Source organism: Suricata suricatta, chromosome 5 (genome assembly GCF_006229205.1).
Source record: "Suricata suricatta isolate VVHF042 chromosome 5, meerkat_22Aug2017_6uvM2_HiC, whole genome shotgun sequence".
NCBI lineage: Eukaryota > Metazoa > Chordata > Mammalia > Carnivora > Herpestidae > Suricata > Suricata suricatta.
In genome coordinates this window covers 40,755,230-40,779,259 of record NC_043704.1, presented here as the reverse complement: position 1 = coordinate 40,779,259, position 24,030 = coordinate 40,755,230, and positions in this window count along the sequence as shown.

Below are 24,030 nucleotides of genomic sequence, written 5' to 3'. Positions count from 1 at the left end.
ACCCGGGCTCCGCCAGGAGGCAGAAGCCGGAGAACTAACAGTGTGTGCGGCCCCACGCCTTCTGTTTCCGTGGTGTCAGGGATACCCCGTCGTCAAAAGATTAATGCCAAATCCCTACAGACTATTTTCTCCTAAAAATTTTTTAATGGTTTCTGAAACAATCACTGCAGCAAAAGCATCTGAAAGCAGATAATATCAGAGAATAGAATCTTATATTATTTAAGTAGTTGAGTTAGAAGACTATACATTTTTAATGCTATGAAACTGTCTAGAAACTGAAGGTTTCTTCTGAGAAGTGAAAAGTTTAATCTTTGCTTAGTATGAAAAGAGAGTGGGAGAAAACTTGAAATACCCACCAATAAAACTGTCTCTAATACGTAAAGAAGTTTCCAGATATGATTTCCTTACCTAGCTGCCATCATTCGAGTTCTCTGATAGACCCTGGCTTTTCCTCTTAGGACCTGCTCAGTTCGCTGCTCTGGTGCACACCTGCCCACATGCCCCTGTCGGGTGGCCTCACCTGCCTCCTCATTTCCCTGCTTCCTCCATAGGATAAACTCACATTCACCCCCATAGACTTCTATCGCATACCTTCTGTCCCCTCAGAGAGTTACAAGACAGGTATACGTGATGGTGAAGGGCTGGTGATCACAAACATTGTTATTCAAGAAATTACATCTGTTTAATCTGAAACATTATTTGTAAACGTTACTTGGTGAAGGAGTGCCCTTACCTGCAAAAGTAAATAAATGTATGAAAGAAAAGACATTATATCCTGCATACAATTTTACTTTTAAAAAGATATGTTAATTTCATTATAACATCACTTTCAGCAGGATAAAGTCAACCTAAAATTAAAAATTTCAAGTTGCTTTTCCTGCTAAAGAATTATCACCTGCCAACTCAATCAGTAGTCACCTCTAACACACACTGCTTCTCCTGATGGGAATAATCCATTTAAAGAAAGTCACAAGAACTCACCACTGAGAGTCATATTTCTGGGTAACACGTAACAAAGCTTTGGTAGCAGTCCAGTGTCATTTCCTTGAAGGTTGATGTGGGATACGGTTCCTGAGGAAGGTCAAAAGCTGCTAAGACCTTCCCAAAGAACATGACAGCATCTATATGTCAGTGATTATGCCTACTTTGAAAGAAGGGGGGTTATAATTATTAATTTGACCGTGAATATTGAGTATATGCAATGCTGCAAAGCTTAACAATTTCTAATTGGCTGTGTGACTTAACATTCAGACTTCATAGAGCATACCTAAAATGTATAGGAAACTAAGTAAAATTGGTCTCGGAGATTTTCTTTTCTTTTTTTAATATTTTATTTTGTTTTTGATACAGAGAGAGACAGAGCATGAGAGTGGGAGGGGCAGAGAGAGAAGGAGACACGGAACCGGAAGCAGACTTCAGGCTCTGAGCTAGCTGTCAGCACAGAGCCCGATGTGGGGCTTGAACTCACAAACGTGAGATCTAACCCAAGCCGAAGTCGGAGGCTTAACCGACTGAGCCACACAGGCACCCCGGAGATTTTCTATTGGAGCAGATATGGTATCTTAAATGCATATTAGAACTGACTCAGGCTAAGAACATCCATCTTCCAGGGGAATAGGAAGAGGTGAGGGTTGGACTAGGCTAAGATATGAAAGGGGAAGTTTCCTCAGTTTCTCCCTCTGAGCAACAATGTCCTTCTCCTTAGGAATTCATTATTATAACCAGTCTGGGAAGGGCTCCTAGTTCTAGAATTTTCCTTCACTTTCTCCCATCCTGACAGTTAAGGATTCCATTCAACATATTCTTTCTCAACCAGATGTTCAGAGGAACGGACCGAAACAAAATGTGTGTTGGGTAGAGGGTGGGGATGACAGCAGGACTAGAACCACTTTAAGGTAATCAGACAGCCTCTGTCATTATAGCTAAGTAGTTCAAAATACAAGCCCTGGAACCGGGGACTGCCTGGACTCCAATCCATGTTTGGTCAGGAATTAGCCGTACAACCCTGACAATATTACTGAACTTTGTGCTTCAGTTCACTCTTCTGTAAAATACAGATAAAAATCATAAACCATCATGATTCTTAGGCTAAATGCTTTGATACACACGCAGCCTTAGAATAATGCCTGGGAGTAGGTGTGTATCAAGTCAATGCAGAACCTTTCTCAAAATCTGGGAATAAAAAAAAGCTGCTTGAAATATGCATGAAGTTTAAATAATTTGAGTATAAATCACTTATGAATATAAAAGTTTTGCCTAATGTTGACGAGGAGGGTGAATGATCCATTAAGTGATTGCAATGCTGAATTTTATATTGTATTAAGAATTTTTTTAATTTGCACATCTTATATGTCTAATTTTAAACATGCCCTTCTGTAAATTGTTTAATACACTGAGTTTCTGTGAATTGCACTGTTAAATTAAATGAATATTTACTGAAGAAATGACGAAGTGTGAGGTTATTCCAGTTATTATTGGAGGAGAAGAAAAAAACTTCCGTAACACTGTGACATAAAACAGTAGCTATTTTATTATGCTCATTGTATTGTGGATCAGGAATTCAGGCAGAGCACAGTGGTGATGTCTTGTCTCTGCTCCACGTGTAACTGAGTTCTCAGCTGGGTTGAAATGGTTTGAGACAGCTGAACTGAGGCCGTCCGCCTGGAGCCCTATTTAAGGATGTTGAATGGGCTTCTTGATTCTTCTCCCCATTCCGTCTTCTGGGGCGGCAATGTTCAAGATGGCTTCTCCGCTCACGGCCTGCTGCCTTCACTGGGTGGCTGGAACAGGCACTCTTCCTGTACTCTCTCCGTGTGACTAGCCCAAGCCTCTGCAGAGCATGGCCTTCCCAGTTCTCACACCTTCCATTTGCTGGTACATGGCTCCAAGAGCAAGTATCCCAGGAAACCCACCAGAAAGCCCAAAGTCTTTAGAGACTTATCCTCAGAAGCCCCAGAACACTTTTGCCATATTCCATTAGTAAGTGGATCATTAAAGTCACTCCAAAATCGAGGGGAGGAAAATTAGAAACAGCTTCTCAAATGAAGAAGTAGCAAATAATTTGCATCTTTTCATCTACTTCTTAAGTCTGTTAAGTCACTGGCTTTATATCCCTTTCTAGCGACTGCCGAGGACAGTCAGCCTTCTCAAAACAATGGTCCACTCAGGCTGTTCATTGACTGCCTAACTGTCTCTCTAGTCTGGCATTAACGCTCATTATTCCACTAAACTTGTCTTTCAAAAGCCATTAATGACTTCCATGTTAGCAAATATAATGAAATATTATTTCCTTATTTCTAAGCGATTTTTGACACAACTGAAATTTTTCTTTAAACACTCTCTCCTCTAGGCTTTTGGATACCACACTCCAGTTTTTTCTCCTCTCTGCTTTTTTCTTCTTGGTCTTCTTTACTTCCTCCCATTTTCCCACCCATGTTCCTCTTCCTCATCGCCACCACGATCCTCACACAACCATAGCAGTTGTCACCTCTGTTTGAACTACTACTCAGCTTTGTTTACTTATATTTATTTCTACTACTACTAACCTAGTTGAAGCCAAAAATCCCTGGTACCAGATTTCTCTCAGTAGCATCCTAAGTGGTCTCCCTGCAAAGCCCTTTTCTCTCTTTTAATCCGTTTTTCAAATTATGCCCTGAAAATGATTTAAAGATTGAAAACCCTTGGATTCTTTTCCAATGAACCTCAAACAAAACTTACAAAGTCCTGCCTTACCATATTTCATGTCAGTCTCTGCTTCTTTCAGTTCCTCAGTGTGCTCTGTTCCTTCCACCTGAGGACCGCTCTCCGTACTCACCTCTCCAGATGGAAAGTGCCACCCCTCCTTCCTTCCCATTGTGTCCTACCGAACTCCCACTCATGCAACTCAACGTCTCAGCTCAGATGCCATTGTCTCAGAGACAACCTCTCACCTCTCTACCTAAAATAGGCCTTCCTATTACTCTTTTTTTCTTTTAAATCTATTTATTTTTAGAGAGAGAAAGAGCACATGAGTGGCGTAGGGACAGAGAGAGAAAAGTAGAGAGAGAAAATGCCAAGTAGGCTTTGTGCTGTCAGCATAGAGCCCTATGTGGGGCTTGAACTCACCAACCATGAGATTCTGACCCAAGCAGAAATCAGATGCTTAACCAACTGAGCCACCCAGGAGCCCCACTCCCATAATTCTTTATATCATTTTTCTTCATAAAAACATAGTACTAATTTTAATTGTATTTTTCCTTGTTATTTATTTAATATCATCTCTAGTAAGTGGGATGTACATTTGTTGAGGGTAGGGATCCAATTTTTTTTTCACTGTTATTGTTAGTACAATGGTGATAATTTTTTCCTCTGGGGTCAAGCTACCTGATGCATATTTTAGATCTAGAACTAGCTGTGAACTTGGACAAGTTATTTACCCACATATGCTTTAGCCCTCTTATCACAAAAATGTAGGTAATAATTGTACCTATCTAATAGGCTTGTGGGAAGGAGCTAAATAATCCATATTAAAGAGCTTAGCTAATGGCCTAGCACACAGAAGCTACTAATAAGAATTTTCTTTTTTTTTTTTAATGCTTATTTATTTTGAGAGAGACAGGCAATGCAAGTAGGAGACGGGCAGGGAGAGAGGGAGAGAGAGAATCCTAAGCAAGTTCTGTGATGTCAGAGCAGAGCCTGACAAGGGGCTTTACTTCACAAACATGAGATCATGACCGGAGCAGAAATCAAGAGTTGGACACTCGACCGACTGAGCAGCCCGGGAACGCTTCAATAAGTATTTTCTATTGGTATTTCTATTGTTACTTCCTGCAGAGTGCCTGGAATATAGTTGGTGCTCAATAAATATTTCACAATCAGATGAATGAATGATGAAAGTTAAACATTGCTTTAGCAAAAGGTTCTATATATCTATGTGATGTTTTGTATTTTATATACATTTTATATTTTTTTAATGTTTATTTATTTTGAGAGAGAGAGAGCATGAGCAGGGGAGGGGCAGAAAGTGTGTGGTGTGTGTGTGTGTGTGTGTGTGTGTGTGTGTGTGTGAGAGAGAGAGAGAGAGAGAGAGAAAGAGAATCCCAAGCAGGTTCCATGATGTCAGAACAGAGCCCAATGTGGGGCTTAATCCTATGACCATGAGATCATGACCTGAGCTGAAATTAAGAGTTGGACGCTTAACTGAATGAGCCAACCAGGCACCCCTACATTTTGTATATTTTAAAAGATATACTTTGAAAGATAAGATACAGTATATGAAAGAACTAAGGAAAAATTCATTTACATCAGGCTAAACATTTCCCTTGCCTCAATGTTTGTTCCATAAAAAAAAAAATATGTCTTAATTACCTCTTTACAGATCGTACAAAGGTTAATTCCAATTAGTCCAAGTTGAATATTTACACATTTTGAGTTAATGACATTCTGATTAATGAGTTTTTCTGTACTTAAGATTTGTTCTGAACTAGAAGTAAATTATACACACTGATAAACCATTAAATTTGATTCATAGAAGCATTTCTTAAATGAGGTAATTGAATAAAATTTCTCATGAATAAGAACATATTCATGGTATTACATACTATGATAAGAAAAAATGTGAAATTAAAGGAAAAAAGTTATCTCTGTAAGAATGAAAAGGAGAAAAAAGGAAAAGGATTCTATTTCTCCTTGGCCTAATTAATGTTCCCAATTTATAACATGATTTGGCTTTGGCTTTACTACTCCAGGAAAAGATTAATAGATAGTAATCAAACTAGAATTGTTCAGACCAATATAATAACAATATTAAATTTCAAAAAACAGAAAGCACTAATACTTTTATAGTACTCCTCAAAATTAATAAATTGAATCTCGTTAAACTTAGCTTACTTTATATTACAGTCACATGTAAGATCATTCAGATCATGATCTGAGCCAAAATCAAGAGTTGGTCACTTAACGAAGCAAACCACTCAGGTGCCCCCCCTCCCACGAGTTTTCAAGGCATTCGTGAGGACATAAAGTTGGGGGTGAGGAGGCAGTGTATGTATGCACGTTGCTAAGAATATCTTAGGGAAAAACCCACTAATTCTATTAAGAAGTGTTTTCTTAACAAAGCAATATTTTCCAGTTCACAATTTCTTTTAAGCCACAAAGAATTATGACAATCCAGGATTGCATTCTTATGCTTTTTCCTGAAAATAGCTAAGAACAGTAACTTATTTTATCTCACTATAGTTCTTTGGCCAATATGTATACAATTTATTAGCATCTATGAAAATAGTTGCATAAAATGTTGGTGACTTCATTGTCTTCAAATTTGCCAAAAATGTCTCCATATTCACTTTGTTAAATGTCATCCTATATGAATTTCACATTAGTTCTTTGAAAGTTATTAATTCCTATATTAACAACTGTCATTTAATCAGGGCATTCTGGTCTTAGAAATAGTTTATTTTGCTTTGCTGCCGCAATTTGTTTTTTATTTAAATCAATTTAAAAATTTCTTTTAATTTTTTAATGTTTATTTTTGAAAGAGAGAGAAGAGAAAGAAAGGAGAGAGAGAGAGAGAGAGCATAAGCAGGGGAGGGACAGAGAAAGAAGGAGACACAGAATCTGAAGCAGGCTCCAGGCTCTAAGCTGTCAGCACAGAGCCTGATGTGGGCTCAGACTCATGGACAGTGAGATCATGCCCTGAGCTGAAGTCAGGTGCTTAACCTACTGAGCCACCCAGTACCCAGTTTTATTTAAATCAATTTAAAACAAGACAAGGAGTGCCTAGATAGTTCGGTTAGAAGAACATGCAACACTTGACTTTGGGGTCATGAGTTTGAGCCTCATATTGAGTGTAGAGATTAAATAAAAAATAAAACAAAATGAGACAAGAGAGAATCTACAGACCCAATGGGAAGAACAAGTCCATCATTCTGTCTACTGTTCTTACTGGATAGCATTGTGACCCACACCCTCACTATTCCATTGCTGACATCACAAAGGTGTGAAAAGTAAAATTTCTAAAATCCATTCCCCTGAAATAAAGATGTTTCCCTCAACCACCAGAGCCTGTATCATCTTGGAGATTACGTTATCTCTGTGGCACAGTGGCCTTTAAGAAGGGGGAGATTTTCCAGGTGGGCTTGGTTCTGATCACATGACCTTTCAAAGCAGAGAACTCTCTCCAGCTGACAGCAGAAGCCGGAGTCAGAGTAACCTGAAGCAAGAGGAGGACTCCCGGCTGGAAACATGGGAGGAGCCACTCAGAGTGGAATGAAAACGGTGAGACCAGCCGTCTACTGATGCCAGCGAGAAAATGGGGACCCCTCTAAACAACTGCAAAGAACTGAATTTTGCCAATAATAGGAATTATGAGGACTCCTGTTCTCACCTGGGAATCCGGATAACAAAGCCAGTCAACGCCCTGCTTGCCGCCTTGTGAGACCCTGCGCAGAGAGCCAGCCATGTCATCCAGACGTCTAATTTACGGAACTATGACTAATAAACGGGATTTTTAAAGCTGCTAAGTTTGTGACAGATTGTTATACAGCAATAAAAACTAACACAATGGGGACGATCCTTTGAGTGACTCACTGAATTTAGATTTTGGCATGGATCTTACACAATGTACTTGAATTTGCCTGTGTTGATAAGCAAACAATGAGCCACCATGCATATTAACACAACTATAGATTGCATTAGTCTCTTAAGCTTCCTTTTCAGTAACAATAAAAATTTACCATTATTTGAAAAAGAATTGAATAAGTCCCCAACATTATATTCCCAAAGCCAAACAATTTACTATGTCTAAAGGTTAACAAAACATGGACTGAAGCTACTTCCTCAATTCATTTCCACCCCAGACAGATGCATCTTTGGCATCATTTTTTATAGTTTGATAATTCTGCTTGTTAGCATCAGTATACATTCTTGTTCTAAAATACACCCCTGTCATCCAAAATATTATTCATGATTACCCACATATACCTGCCACACATGTTTTTAGCTTTTCTATCCCAACTTCTGGATTTTACTCTAGCTTTCCAATGCATTGATTTCTTAAAATTTCATCAACCACAAATTAACTTCTCCGCCACCCGCATCTCCCATTTCCAAATGATTATCCACACCTGAAGACTTTACAACTTCACAGTACTCCTCCAATGCCAGACATTTTTAAAGACTATGTTCAATAATCCTAACATCTTAAAACAATTTTTTAAAATGGATATGAATGTGAATGACCTATTAGCAGTAGAATTGAAAGAAATTAACAGTTGATTTAATAAGGAAAATGAATAGCAGGAAATTTTTTTAAAAAACACCAAAATGTCAAGATTAGATGACTTGAAGGAAAATCAAGCCAGTAATAGCAACATCAAAAGAAATACAGAAGAAGGAAATCTGGATAGAAACAATGAGCTGATTTTAGGCATATTGGAATATTAATTCAAATACTGGAAAGAGAGATTTGTACCACAACATTCAAAATATAACCTTATTTTACAACTTTATGTGAAATCCCAACCTCCTCTCCTGAATTCTGGATTCTTCAACTTTCATTATTAAATAAATCTCTATTTTTTTATTTACATCTTGGAACTTATTTTCATTTGTACTTAATAAACTATTCTTAAATTATTTTTAATGTGAATGTAAGCCCCTGCTCTCATTTGTAAAAAATCTTCTATTATGTTTCTCTTTGTAATTCCGGGAGTAACAATCTTCTTCAGAAGATATTCTTCCAAATGTTATAGCTAGTTTGCTATTATAACCAAGCAAGGAAATTTCACTTCCAAAGGTAACCACAAACCCGGCTACTTTCCTTTGTAAACTATTGTTCCGACATACTTCAGCCTGAAATTTTCCAGCTGTGCCCAAGGGCTTCTCGCAACCACATGGAAACTATTTCTTGGGGCTTATTTTTAATTATAGCCTTTATTCTCCTTTGGTTCTTCAGATATTTCTGCTCCCAAGGTTACACGATGCTCCAGAGACATAACATTTGTGACACCACCACTGTATGATATCCTACAATAATGAATATCATAGGGCAGATGGAAGCATTACCACAGAATTTGGATTTGTTTTTGTAGTTTATTCTGAAAGATGTCCGTACCACCATTAATGTGTGTGCTTTGAACTCATCAGCTGTTATTCATCCAGTTAGATGCCTATAAATATACCACACAACTCGGATCCCACAAGATGTCATGCTAAGCAAGAGCCATACCCTTAATGACAGAAGTGGTAACATACATTACACATCCTTCCAGCAGGAAAATGCAGTAAAGAACATCGTGTAACATGTCTGTCTTGAGAAACAGCCACCTAATGCCTGATGCGTCTTACTGGCAAAAGCTTTCAAGCAAACTCTCAAGTGAAGTCGTGTTCATTTCCCATAAATGACCAAAAGAAAACCAGAAAGTCCGATAAGGTAGATCTAAATGTTTTCAGTTTAGTCTGAAATAATCATGATGGGCATATTCATAATTCTGCCTCAAATTATTAAAATCTCAAAATGCTGGTTAATTCTAAAGTAAACTCAGATTTTGTGTATTCTAGGAAGGGGTTAAAGAGGTCTGAGGTGTAATCTATACAACCAGAACTCAGAGCCCACTGTACTTTTTAGGAACTATTCCAAAATTGACCAAGAAGATTAAAAAGATTATTACGCTTCAGTTTTCCTGATAAAGGGTTCTCTATGGACTATTGCCTGAATTGTTGAGAGCAAGTTTAGTTAGAGAGTTCATACGCTATTGTCAGTATAACTTATTGCCCAGGAGTGCGTATGAGGAAAGAGGTGGAGTAAAAGTGGTATTTGTTATTGAAAATTAATTAACTAGAGTGTGTGACTTACATAAGGCAGCTAATCATGTAGTATAATTCCCTTTCTCCAGATGATGAATCAGAGATTCAGAGACACAAAATGACTTTTTTTTTAATGTTTACTTTTGAGAGACAGAGAGAGTGTGAGTTGGGGAGGGGCAGAGAGAGAGGAAGGTACAGAATCTGAAGCAGACTCCAGGCTCTTAGCTGTCAGCACAGAGCCTGATGTGGGGTTCGAACTCATGGGCCATGAAATCATGACCTGAGCTGAAGTTAGTGGCTTAACTGACTGAACCACCCAGGTGCCCCCAAAATGACTTTCTAGTAAGGGCTAGGCCAAAGCTGAACCAATGTTTTCGTTTTGTTTTCATTTATTTTTCAATTTTTTTAATTGTTCGTTTATTTTTGAAAGACAGAGAGCAAGCAGGGGAGGGGCAGAGAGAGTGGGGGGAGGCACAGAGTGTAAAGCAGACTCCAGGCTCTGAGCTACAGAGCCTGATGTGAGGCTAGAACCCACGGACCATGAGATCATGACCTGAGCCGAACTGGATGCTTAACCGACGGAGCCACCCAGGCGCCCTGTTTTATTTTCACGTTAATTCCAGTTCCCACACTTCTTTCACTATACCACATGGTGATCTCAATTTTATTTGAGATATATATTTATCATATTATATATAAATAAAAGTATTTGCTTTAAAAATCACTATCGCCATAGTTAGACGACACCATGCCATAGACAGTGATTCTCAATGGTCAGGGACTAGCGGCAACCGTCAGCTGGGAAAGTGTACGAAATGCACATTCTTAGGTCCTTGGCAGCCCTACAGAACCGAAGTTTCAGGGAGGGAGCGCTGGCAATCTGTTTCAGCAGGGCCACCAGCCAATTCTGTCGCCTGCTCACTTCTGAGTTCTAGGACAGCAGTTCTCTGCACGTTGTGTGTACCATCGTTGTCTCCGGGACTTTGTGAACCCAGGGATCCTCCCTACACGTACGTCTGTGCGATTCGCACTTGGCCAAAAAGCTGAGTGACACCGCTATAAAATGTTCACGAGATCAGTGACATTTCAGCTGCTGAAGAGCTTCATTATTTTTACATATTTGGTCAGTCTAAGGGTATATTACAGCAGTGGGGGCAAACTGTCCACAGTAGATGTCATAATATTTTCAGTGTGTGAGACTGAATCTTATTTGATAAGGATTTCATGTAGGATTCTGACTGAATATAATTTTCAGGTTTTGGGAGGCTGTGATTGGAACCACAGTACGACCTAATATGTCTAGATTGACAAGATAGGTAATATTCTGCCTTCCAGATATATCTAGACTGACTTTCTTTTTTTCTTTCTCTTTCATTTTTCTTTATTTCTTCCTTCCTCTCTCTCTCTCTCTCTCTATCACTGTCTATCATCTATCTAGCCATCATCCACTATCTATCTTCCAGATAGATCTAGAAATAAGTCTGTTAATATTATAAGTTATTTGCGAAAAAAATTAGTCAAAAGTCTTTAATTTTATAAATGTAAATTAGAAGGACTTCCTGCTTCAGCCCACGAAGGAGCAACTTCTGTGGTGAGTGACCTCCTGCCAGAAACAAGGAGAAAATTATAAAAATATGTAACTCTTTCTAGGCATTGAATAATCAGCAGAAGAGAACTGTAAATCTTGAGAGGAGAGGAACCAATGTGAGTCCAAGATCTATGTAAGCTTCCTGCCTGCAGGCAATCTCTAAGTGCAGCACCGGGAGGGGAACGCATATAAGGTTTTGGTCTCACTGAGGTGAGAAAATATAGACTAGTGTTCAAATATACTAAAGAAGCTAGAATTATAGGGAAGAGGATGAAACAGAAGAGCTCCAGAAATCTGCATAGGGGTTTCCCAAAGTCTTTGAATAAAGAACAATATGAGCATTGTAAGGTAAAAGCCCACAAAGCTACTCTCCCCCCAAAAAAGGGAAAATCTAATTACTGGGTACCTACAAGACAGGTCATACACAGGCTAAGTATTATTCATTCAAGTTCCCACCAGCCAGAGTGGAAAAACCTTATTGAATACGCTGGGCATTATGGACTGGATTGTGTCCCCTTAATACTCATAGGTTGGTGCCCTAAACCACAGGGCGAGTGCATGTGGAGAGAGGACCTCTAAGGAGGTCATTAAGATTAAATGAGATCATAATGGCAGGGCTCTAATCCGATAGGCCTCGTGTCCTTCTATATAAGAAGAGGAAGCCACACTAGAGACTTTAATGTCTATCAGCTCAAGCACAGAGAAAAGGCTACATGAGAACACTGTGAAGAGTGTTCTTTGCAAACCAAGAAGAGAGGTCTCACCACAAACCAACTCTGCCAGCACCTTGATCTTAAACATATAAGGTCCAGAACTGTGAGAAAATAAATCTCTGTTATTTAAGCCACCTAGTTTGTGGTATTCGGTTATGAGAGCCCAGCAGGTTAATATACTTGGGGCCTGTAGAGTCCCCAGAAAAGACTACCCCATACAGGATGAACTTGCCCTGGAGCCTGGGCACATTTACCAATCCAAAAACAGCTTAAAAGCAAGTCTTGAGTGGACTACCCTTTTTGCAAGTAATGTAAATGCCTTCTAGAACAAATTGTAGAACTTATTAATGAAATGCAACAAAATCCAGACCCAACAGTGACAACAAATTTATAATGTCTAGCACCCAATCCAAACTTACCAGACGGGGCCAGAAGCAGGAAAATATAAACCTTAACAGGGAAAAAAAATCAATCAGTATAAACTGACTAAGGAATGACAAGGATAATGGAATTAGTGAACAAAGACTATAAAATAGCTACAATAAATATGCTGAGATTTTAAAGTAAATAATAAATATAATGAGAAAAATTTAAAAAAATAATAATCAGGGGCACCTGATTGGCTCAGTCAGTTAAGCGTCCTACTTTACCTCAGGTCATGATCTCAGGGTTTGTGAGTTCAAACCCTGTATTGGGCTCTCTGCTGTCAGCACTGAGCTTGCTTCATATCCTCTGTCCCCGCTTTCTGCCGCTCCAACACTCACTCTCACTCTCTCAAAAACAAATAAACATTTAAATAAACAAATAATAATTCAGGGCGCCTGGGTGGCTCAGTCAGTTGAGCATCCAACTTCTGTCCAGGTCATGATCTCATGGTTTGTGGGTTCGAGCCCCGTGTCGAGCTCTGTTCTGACAGCTTAGAGCCTGGAGCTTTCCTCTGATTCTGTAGCTCCCACTCTCTCTGACCCTCCCTTGCTAGTGCTATCTCTCTCTGTCTCTCAAAAATAAATAAAAACATAAAAAAATAACTGAAAAGACCATAATCCAATGAAACTTCCACAAATGAAAAAATCATTATCTGTCATGAAAATTTCACTGGATGGAGTTGACAGCAAAATTAAACACTTCAGAGGTGAGAAAAGATATACACTGGAAGACACAGAAATAAAAACTGAAAACTGTCCAAAACCATAGAAAAAATTAAATTAAGTTAACAGAGAGCCTCATCGTCCTGTGGAATAATATCAAGCAACCCGACATATATGTCTTCTGGAGTCTCAAGTAGGAAAAAACAGGTGAGAGGGAAGGGTAGAATAGAAAAAAATCTTTGAAAAAATGACAGGAGAAAATCTTCCAGATTTGATTAAAAAAATATATAAACTCACAGACTCAAAAACCTTAGCCAATCCCAAGCAAGATTTTTAAAAAATGCTACCCTGGGAATGTCATAATTAAATTGCTGCAAACAAGTGATAAAGAGAAAATCTTAAAACAGCCAGAGAGGTGAGGAAGGGTAAAGATATGTTATGTATGGAGGGCAAAGATAAGAATGACTTCAGTCTTCTCATTGTCAGAAATAAGGGAATAGGCCCATATCTTTAAAATGCAGACAGAAAACAAAAAGTCAACCTAGAATTCTGTACCCAGAATAAATAGCTTTTAGAGCTGAAAGTGATAGTAAAATAAAGAAATTCTTTTTTAAAAAAAAAGCTGAGAAAATTCATAGCAGACCTAGACTTGGGGGAAAAAAAAGATTAAGTTCTACAGTCAAAAGAAAAATGATACCAGATGAAAATTGAATCTACACAAGAGAAAGAGTATCAGCAATGGTATGTGGACAAATATACAAGAACTTCCTTTCCAATTTAAGTTCTTTGAAATGTCACTTTAAAAAGCATTAAGCAGATGAATCCCACCAAACCTGTGTATTCTTGACACATGTTTCCCATGTATCTATTACTGTAAATATTCTTTCTATCCTGAGGGTGGATTACAAGTGGATTTCAACTTCAGAAAACATTGTATCTTAATTCCATCCTTATAATTAATATTCACTTCTCATCATTCTGTTGCTTTTTCCATTATGTTGCAGCTTTGCAGCTGGTGAGTAGGGACAATATCTAACATTAAAAAAAAAAAACAAACGTGTTGGAGTGCCTGGGTGGCTCAGTCCATTAAGTGTCTGATTCTTGGTTTCTGCTCAGGTCATGGTCTCACAGTTCATGAGATGGAACCTTGAGTTGTGCTCTGTGCAGACAACGCAGAGCCTTCTTGGGAATCTCTCTCCCTCTTTCTCTGCCCCTCCCCTGCTCAGGCTCTCTGTCTTTCTCAAAAATAAATAAACTTTTAAAAGAAATTGTACCCAATTCTGATACACCTTCAGTCACAGCAGCATATAACAATCACTCTCCAAAACACACTTGTGTGGATATGTAGGTGCTGGAATTCTCAGAAAGTGCAAAAGAATGCAAATAGTTTGCACAGAGTTTAAAAGCAAATTCATTTAATAGGGAAGAACTTAGGCTTCCTTACTCCCTGCCAAAAGATACTCAGCTCAATTAAAGGATCTACATTCCTTCAAATTATGTATTGTACTCAATCTTTAGGATTCTTCTTCTTCTTCTTCTTTCTTTATTTTTTTGGGGGGCTCTTTTTTTCCATGAATAATAAATTTAAAAAACATTGCTAAAATGTAGTTTAGTAATTTAATGATCCTTTTTTTTCAAACAAAGGTAAACTCCTTTCAACTATCAAATTACACAAACCCATTGCTAACTGGAGAATTATGTTCCAATGGAAAAGTGGAATACTATCAGCAAAATCAAAGATATTTTCAAAGGAATTTTTATTTTTATGCAAAAAGCTTAGATTTTAAACTTCAAGCATCTCCTGTCTCAAGTATTTTCTGGCAAAAGAAATATAAAGTTGAAGAAAAAAGAAAGCTAGTAAAAAAATCCTTAAAATTCTTAATATTTAGTGTTGGAATTTACATAGTAGAGCAGGACGCAAAAAGCAAACCTTTCTTACTCTCTTACAAGTCCTCCAAAGACTTCCCACAGAACTTGGAATAAATTGTACAGTTCTTGTCATTTCACTTCCCTTAATGTTCCGGCCCTTGACTTGGCAGGTCACCTCCTGCCATTCTAGTCCCACTGTCCTCAACAAGCTCAAGCCCTAGTAACCCGGTAACATTGTTTTAGTTTGTTGACCTTGCCAAACCACCCCCCAGCCATGACCTCACCAGCTGCTGTTCCCTCTTCCTGGGAACCCTGATCCACCTCCCTCCTTCCCTTCTTCCACTGAGTTAGCTTATAACCCTTCATTATACTCTTTATATTCCCTTCAGTACATTTATCTTGCATGATAATACGTACTTATATATCTTTTTAATGTCACTCTCTTCCAGTAAGTAGGTATCAAACCATTTTGCCTCTCTCCGCATATCCAGGAAAGGTGCCTGGTACAGAGTGGGCATTCATGTTTACGGAATGAAGGAATAGCTAGTTTTGCACATGAATCCATGAATGCTTTTTCCAACAAATTTCATTCGTAGATGAAACCTACACACTGTGGTGGTATTTGCTATTATTTTATATGCACTAGTGGGTTTTTCAAGAGCGTTACATATATTAAAATTGGTTCGTTTAGTGCTACATGGATTCCTGGTGGTAGTACGGAGGATCAGCTAAAAGCATCTTATTGCATGTGAACAGTTAAGGGTACCAGATGCTCAGAAATTCTAACGTTCCCTCCAAAAAAGTGCACCACACACACTTAGGAACTTATACTGGAAAATGGAAGCACTTATATATGATAAGATGTTATAAAATGAAAAGGAAAATTCATTCAGGCAGTGGAAATCCAAGTTCCAATGTGAGAACTCAGCATTTCTCTGCAAAGGCAAGGTGATTCTGTGTTGCAACATCTCCACACTGTGGCCAGATCTAGAATAGCTCACTACTCTGTGGGAATGCATGCTTTCCAGGTCTTAAGTAAGGGGGTAATGTACCCAAGTATGTATTCAACACTAAACGAAACTAATTTGAATAGTTTCCTGAAAACTAATCTTAGTCCAAAATCTTATTAGTATCCGTCAGTCATCATGGCTTAATGTGCCCCTGGCGCAGTTTGCTGTGGTTGCTTTTCTAACGGTTCTCTCCTCCCTTTCTTGCTACACAGGTCCCAAATCAAAAAAGCAAAAACAAAAACAAAAAACCCTCAAATATATGATTTAGCAGGAAAAACCAGAGGGAACTACGCTACACATTTCCATATATTCGCAGTAAGTTCCTTCATTAACCAACCCCGCTCTCCAAAATGTATCTAATCTATGACAACCTAAGTTGCTAAATTTTATTATTTTTTCACACCTTCGTGCCATTGGATTATTTAGGATATTCTGTTTTCATACCTACTCTTCAAAGGGCCTTGGTGCACCACCCTCTTTTTAGTATTGAATGAGGAGTACAGATATTTCCTAAATGCAGGAAAAAGGGAGAAAAATCTTGCTAAATTTGCCAATCCTCCTTTTTGACAATAATTTTTGTGGGGTTATTTTTTTGGTTGAGAGAACCCTCAAAACATCTGGACCATGATAATGAATTTGACAGCTTTGTTAAAAAAATATATATATATATTAATCCCGGGCCACCTGGGTACCTCAGTTGTTTAAGGGTCTGACTTCGGCTTAGGTCATGATCTCACGGTTTGTGGATTCAAGCTCTGCTTTGGATTCTGTGTCTCCCTCTCTCTCTGCCCCTCCCTCACTGGCTCTGTCTCTCTCTTTCTCTCAAAAATAAACATTAAAAAATTTTTTAATATAGTAAAAAAATATATTAATCTATAAAATGCCTTGATTGGCTTGACAATAATTTTACCATGATTGGCTTGACAATAATTTTACCATGGAATGGAGAAAAGGCATTTTGTTAACTAAAAACATTCATTTGTTTTTCCTTCATCCAACACTGACAACTTTCTATATTAAATTCTATAGATTACACAGCAAAGATTTCCCTGGAATATGTACCTCCCAGAAGAAAGCAACAATCTTATCACCTTCTTTTGTTTAATATCATTTCCTCCTTTTGTTTTTTCATCAGTTCTTAATATAGTTTGATGTCCATGGTGGATGGCTAGTAATATTTAGACACCTGAAATACGCAAGTAATTTTTAAATCATTTTATTATATGCTAGTCCTAGTAACTGTATAAATCTGAATCGCACATGATGTGTTAACATACCATGTGACTTTTACTTAGTCTCCTAGTCTTTCTGGGTTTTTCATTACTCATGTATTAAATGATGCCGGTTAATTTTCTCTAAATATTTAGAGAAATACTTAAGAATCTATGATCATTTTGCATTTGAAAATGACAATGGAACAGTTATAAATTTTTAAACCACATGCCAAATATTTGGGATTTACTATGACCATTTTTCAGAGAAAAACCTTAAGGAGAAAGCAATTGTTGCATCTGTAAGGATATGAATTAGACAGTACAAATATTCTAGATGACAGACAAGTACATGGAATGTCAAATTATACTGTTACATCTGATGTACTGGTGTGTGTGTGTGTGTGTGTGTGTGTGTGTGTGTGTGCGCGCGTGTGTGTATACACAATATACACCACATTTTCTTTATTCATTCATCTATCAGTGGATATTTAGGTTGCCTTAACATCTTGGCTCTTGTAAATAATGCTGCAATAAACATAGGGGTGCCTGTATCTTTTTGAATTAGTGTTTCATTTTCTTTGGGTAAATACTCAGCAGTGGAGTTACTGGATCATATAGTATTTCTATTTTTAATTTTTTGAGGAACTGTCATAACTGCTTTGGCAACACCAGTTTACACTCCTACCAAAAGTGCATGAGGTTTCCCTTTTCTCTGCATCTTCACCAATACTTGTTATTTCTTATCTTTTTGATACTAGCCATTCTGACAGGTGGGAAGTGATATCTCATTGCAGTTTTGATTTGAATTGATGATTAGTCATGTGGAATACTTTTTCATGTGTCTATTAGCCATCTTCATGTCTTCTTCAGACAAATGCATATTCAGTTCCTCTGTCCATTTTTAATCAAATTATTTGGGGATTTTATCGTGTGGAGTTGCATGAGTTCTTTACATATTTTGGATGTTAACTGCTTATCAGATTGATCATTCACAAATATCACCTCCCATTCAGTAGGTTGCTTTTTCACTTGGTTGATGGTTTCCCTCACTGTGCAAAAGCTTTATAGTTTGATGTGGTCCTAATAGTTTATTTTCACTTTTGTGTTTCCCTTGCCAGAGTAAACATATGTAGAAAAAAAGGCCAATGTCCAAGAGTTTACTGCCTATGTTTTCTTTTAGGAGCTTTATGGTTCCAGGTCTTACATTTAGGTCTTTGAGACACTTTATTCTTGTATATGGTGTAAAAAAAAAAAAAAAAAAAAAAAAAAAACCAGTCCAGTTTCATTTCATTTGCATGTAGCTGTCCAGTCTTTCCAATACCATTATGGAAGGAACTGTCTTTTCTCCATTGTATATTCTTGCCTCCTTTATCATAAATTAATTGATCATATAAGCATGGGTTTATCTGGGTTCTCTATTCCATTCCATTGATCTATGTGTCTATTTTTGTGCCATTACCATACTGTTTTGATTATTATAGCTTCGTAGTACAGCTTGAAATCTGGGATTGTGAGACCTCCAGCTTTGTTCTTCTCTCTCAAGACTGCCTTAGCCATTTGGTGTCTTCTGTGGTTCCACACAAATTTTATGACTATTTGTTTTAGTTCTGTGAAAAATACTATTGGTATTTTGATACAAATTGCACTGAATCTGTAGATTTCTTCGGGTGGTATGAACACTTTAAAAACATTAATTCTTCCTATCCACAGACACGATATATCTTACTATTTCTTTTTGTTTTCAACTTCTCCAATGTCTTATAGATTTTAGAGTACAGGCCTTTTACCTTGGCTAAATTTACTCTTTTTCTTTTTGGTACTTTACTCTTTTTAATGAAATTACAAATGGATTGTTTTCTTGATTTCTCCTTCTGCTACTTTGTTATTAGTGTATAAAAACAGGACAGATTACTGTATATTAATTTTGTATCCTATAACTTTACTGATATTATTTATTAGTTCTAAGTTTTTTTTGTAGAGTCTTAGGGTTTTCTATGTAAGTTATCATGTCATCTGCAAATAGTGACAGTTTTACCTCTTACTTACCAATTTTGATGCCTTCTTTTTGTTTATTTTTCTTGTGTAACTGCTGTGACTAGGACGTCCAGTAGAGTACTGAATAAAGGTGGTGAGAGTGAACATCATTGTCTTGTTTCTGATCTTACAGGAAAAGCTTTCAGTTTTTCTTTTTATCATTTATTTCTAAGCAATGTTTAAGCAAAACTTTTTAAACAATACATTACATTTTTAGCCATGCTTTTAAAAGTACTTTCTCAATAGACACAAGGGACCTATGAATCATCTAATTCAGTTCTAGTTCTCTCACTTCAGTTCAGATGATGCTGTGACCACTGACTTAGTTCCTTTTTAGTACTGGTTACACAACTCTTCCTGGTTCACTTCTCGTATCCTAAAAATAGTCACTCCAGAACCCATCCAGAAATATTGTTTCCAACAATATTTTCTTTGTTTCCTTTGGATGGAATCATAATTACCTGTCTTATAATATCATCATGGAGCAGATACATGGTACCTAGCTGCCTTCTCGGTATCTCTACATGGATAAAAGGAATATGTAAAATTCTAGGTATTTAAAACTAAACTTGATTTTCAAAAGTACATTCTCCTATATTTCTATTTCTATTAATGCCATAACAATACTTTCGCCTGGCCTCAAAAGGTTGCAGTTATTGATGGATCTTCCATGTCGTCCCCACGCCCCGTGCTCCACTAGACTGAATCCTTTCATTCTCATCGCAGTATTCCTTCTCATGCCCACCCTTCCTTTCCCACTCCAAGTGCCACTGTCATAGCTTCGTCTCTTGCCTGGAATATTGCAGTGGTCTCTCAAGTATGCCTCACATATCAGATTCATCATTTTTACATTCTCAGTCTTGATTTATTCTGTGCCACTTTAGTGTTTCTAAAACACACACCAACTCATAATTCTCTGCTAAAAAGCCCTATCTTCTCATTGTATATGAATAAAATAGAAACCATAATAAACAAAGATTTTTCCTGAAGCATTCTAAATTATATTTCCTTCTGGTTTCCATTTCCATGTTCAGGTGGAACAAAGCCATCCTCAGTTCTCTGAGTTTGCTCCCAATTTCAGGGCAGTAGCTTGGTGTTACCCTCCCTGTGGTGCCCTCTTCACTTCATTCTGCCTTTCATCCTCTTGCTTCTTTAGCTAGCTTGTTACCTTCCTTGATTGCTTCCAGTCAAAGTTGATCTCCCTACCTTCTCCCAATTCTTACAGTTCTTTAAAAAAGACATATTTTGGGGGCATCTGGGTGGCTCAGTCAGTTAAGCGTCCGACTTCAGCTCAGGTCATGATCTCACAGTTGGTGGGTTCAAGCCCCGTGTCGGGCTCTGTGCTGACAGCTACCTCAGAGCCTGGAGCCTGCTTCAGATTCTGTGTCTCCCTCTCTCTCTGACCCTCCCCTGCTCATGCTGTCTCTCTCTGTCTCACAAAAATAAATAAGTGTTAAAAATAAAAAAAAAATTTAACATATTTAAAAAAAAATATTTCAATTATGTAAGAAGATATAGAGAGGAATGTAACTAACAAAAAAATTTAAAAACACAGTTGAAGATCTCAGCGTACCCTTCCCCAAAGGAATTCTCCCTCTTCCACAGAGGTAAGCATGACCATAAGTCTGGTATTTTTCGCTCACGTGCAATCTTTATAATTTTGCTATATATATGTGTATTTCTAAAAACCATATAGCTTTCATTCTTCAAAATGCACTAAAATAATGTCATGCTGTATATCTTATCCTATGACTTAAGAGTATTTGGATGGGACATTCACAACATAGATGGAGCTAAAGAGTATATGCCAAGTGAAATAAGTCAGAGAAAGACAAATACCATATGAGTTCACTCAAATGTGGAATTTAAGAAACAACACAAACAAGCAAAAGGAAAAATAGAGAGAGAAGTCAAGAAACAGACTCTTAATTATAGAGAACTGATAGTTACCAGAGGGGAGGGGAGTGGAGTGTGGGTTAAATAGGTGATAAGGATTACGCACTAAACTTGTCATGAGTACAGGGTGATGTACGGAGTTGATGAATCATTATACTGGACATTTGTAATTAATATAACACTTGGAATTAAAATAAAAACTTAAAAAAAAGAGTATTTGGATGGGAGTGCTCAATATTTAGCCTTGCTGATACACATAATCCTAATTTGTTTTTACTAATTAGGATATTCTGTTTTTATATAAAATTTTTAATCTGTTCTCTATGTTGATAGGCATTTACATTGCTTCCACTTCTTAATACTGATACAAGTGATGTTGCTAAAACCACTTCCTTACATATATATTCCAGCTTTTTCCCCTGAGTTTATATACCTAGAAGTTAAATTACAGAGTTGTAGGTGTGCATGGGTGGCTCAGTCAGTTGAACATCTCACTTCGGCTCAGGTCATGGTCTCACAGTTCGTGGGTTCGAGCCCCATGTCAGGCTCTGTGCTGGCAGCTAGCTCAGAGCCTGGAGCCTGCTTCAGATTCTGTGTCTCCCTCTCTCTCTGACCCTCCCCTGCTCATGCTGTCTCTCTCTCTCTTTCTCCCAAAAATAAATAAAAACATAAGAAAAAATAAAATAAATAAATTACAGAGTTGTAAAATTTGTTCCAATATTTACTTTCAGCATTGATCTTATTGCTCCACCTTCTCCTGAAATTTGGTATTTTCAGGGCTTTTTAATTTTTAGTTAATGTGAGAGATATGACTTATTTCTTACTGTAGTCTTAATTTATACTCTTCAAATTATATATGAGCTTAACAAGTCTATTAGTCACTTGTCTTTCCTCTCTCTCTGCCCGTCCCCCACTCATGCTCTCTCTCTCTCAAAAATGAGTAAACATTAATAATTCTACATGATAGATTATATTATTCTTATATTTTCAAATATCTTTGCTTAACTTTGGCTTATCTTCCCAGTTTTTATTTATGTTTTCATTAAATGGAATTTAAAAAACAATAATTTTATTCATATGCAGTCAATTTAACTGTCTTTCCTCCCATAGTTTGTGCTATTATGTCTTATCTAAGAAATATTTCTTTATCTTTCAGTCATTACATGTTCTCCTTTTTTTTTTTTGAGACTGAAAATTTTGTTTTTCTCATTTTCTTTATTAAATCATACGGAAGTGACTTCTGCAGGAGGTTGAATGGTCATTTGTTTCCATATGGAACATGAGTAGTACTAATAGCTAAAAAAAATTTTATCAAGTTTCACCATCTCTTCAACAGGCAATTTATTTCACTTACATTTATTTTGGCTACTAATATACTTGAACTTATTCCTAACATTTTAATTTTCTAACTGTTCTGCTTTTAAAAATAAATTTTAACTTCATTTTCTGTTAAGTTCATATTTCCCTTCATTCTACTTCTTAAAAATTGTACTACTGATTTATATTAGTGATCATCTTTAAACTTCTAGCATACATGATTCCATAAATTCTAAAGTTAATATCTCTACCATCCTCCTAAATAATTTTTTTAAAATATTTATTTATTTTTGAGAGAGAGAAAGCGAATAGGGGAGAGGCAGAGAAGGGAGAAGAATTCCAACCAGGCTCCACAATGTCAGCAAAGAGCCTGATGTGGGGCTCAAACTCATGGTCCTGTGAGATCCTAACCTGAGCTAAAATCAAGAGTCTAACACTTAACTGACTTAGCCACCCAGGTGTCCCACTAAATAATTATTTTAAATGCCTTGTTGGCCATATTTCCAGAAAAGAAACTCTAGATAGTACTTACTACTTCTTTTATAGTTTGTACCTTAAACGTCTTAATAGTATAGTTATTTGATTATATAGTACGTAATAGATTGTAAATTCCTTCAGAATATACATACATCTTCCTCATTTCCCCCCCTTCCAAGTGCCTTTGAAGAATGCTTGCATAAAGAAAATGTCCATAATACACTGCTGTTGAAGACTTATGGCTGGCTGTCCTAACTTCTGGAGGACAGCAAATCTGTGAAGTGCCAAGCTTTGGACTATATGAAATAAAAGGGATTAAACACATCAGGCTGCTGTCATTAAGATATTACTTATTTTAGTTACCTAGAGAAAAAGAAATAGAAAAGTTTCTAGGAACCTTTCCAATTTTATCAAGTTAGCAAAAAGATCTAGTAAAACCTCTAAACTTTCTTTTTTTTAATCTGCAGTTAAAGTGGCCACTGATGACCTTGTTGAGAGGACATTTTGGTGGCAGAGTTTGAGCAGAAGGCAACTTGCTGTAGGTTGTGAAGTACATAGGAGATGAGGGAGGAAAGGAAACATACAGAGTAGTGTATAGAACTTTAGAAATAGGGGATAGCATCGACAATAGTGAATAGCTTTATTTTCAGATGTTGAACACACTGAGTTAAGTAATCAGCATCTTGTGTGGAATTCTCTAAACACAAGGTAATCTGAAGTTCCTTATATACATTTTATATCTGGCTTACTTGCTGTTACCTTGAAACAAGATTCATGGCTTTTCATCTTTGTGGATTCCATACATCTAACATCAATAATGCTCTCTATGTATCTGATGAGGGAACCTATCTAGAAAGACAGTGACCTCCTTCTTACCAAATATATTTTTGAGGAATTTGAGTAACTACCCGTAATGAAATACTGTAGAAGTCAACTTCTGCATTACTTTTTAGGGTGGAATAGATAATCCCTAAGTTCTCTCCAAACTCTCAACCATGTAATTATATGATAAATGCATTATTTATATTCAATGGAATTTTA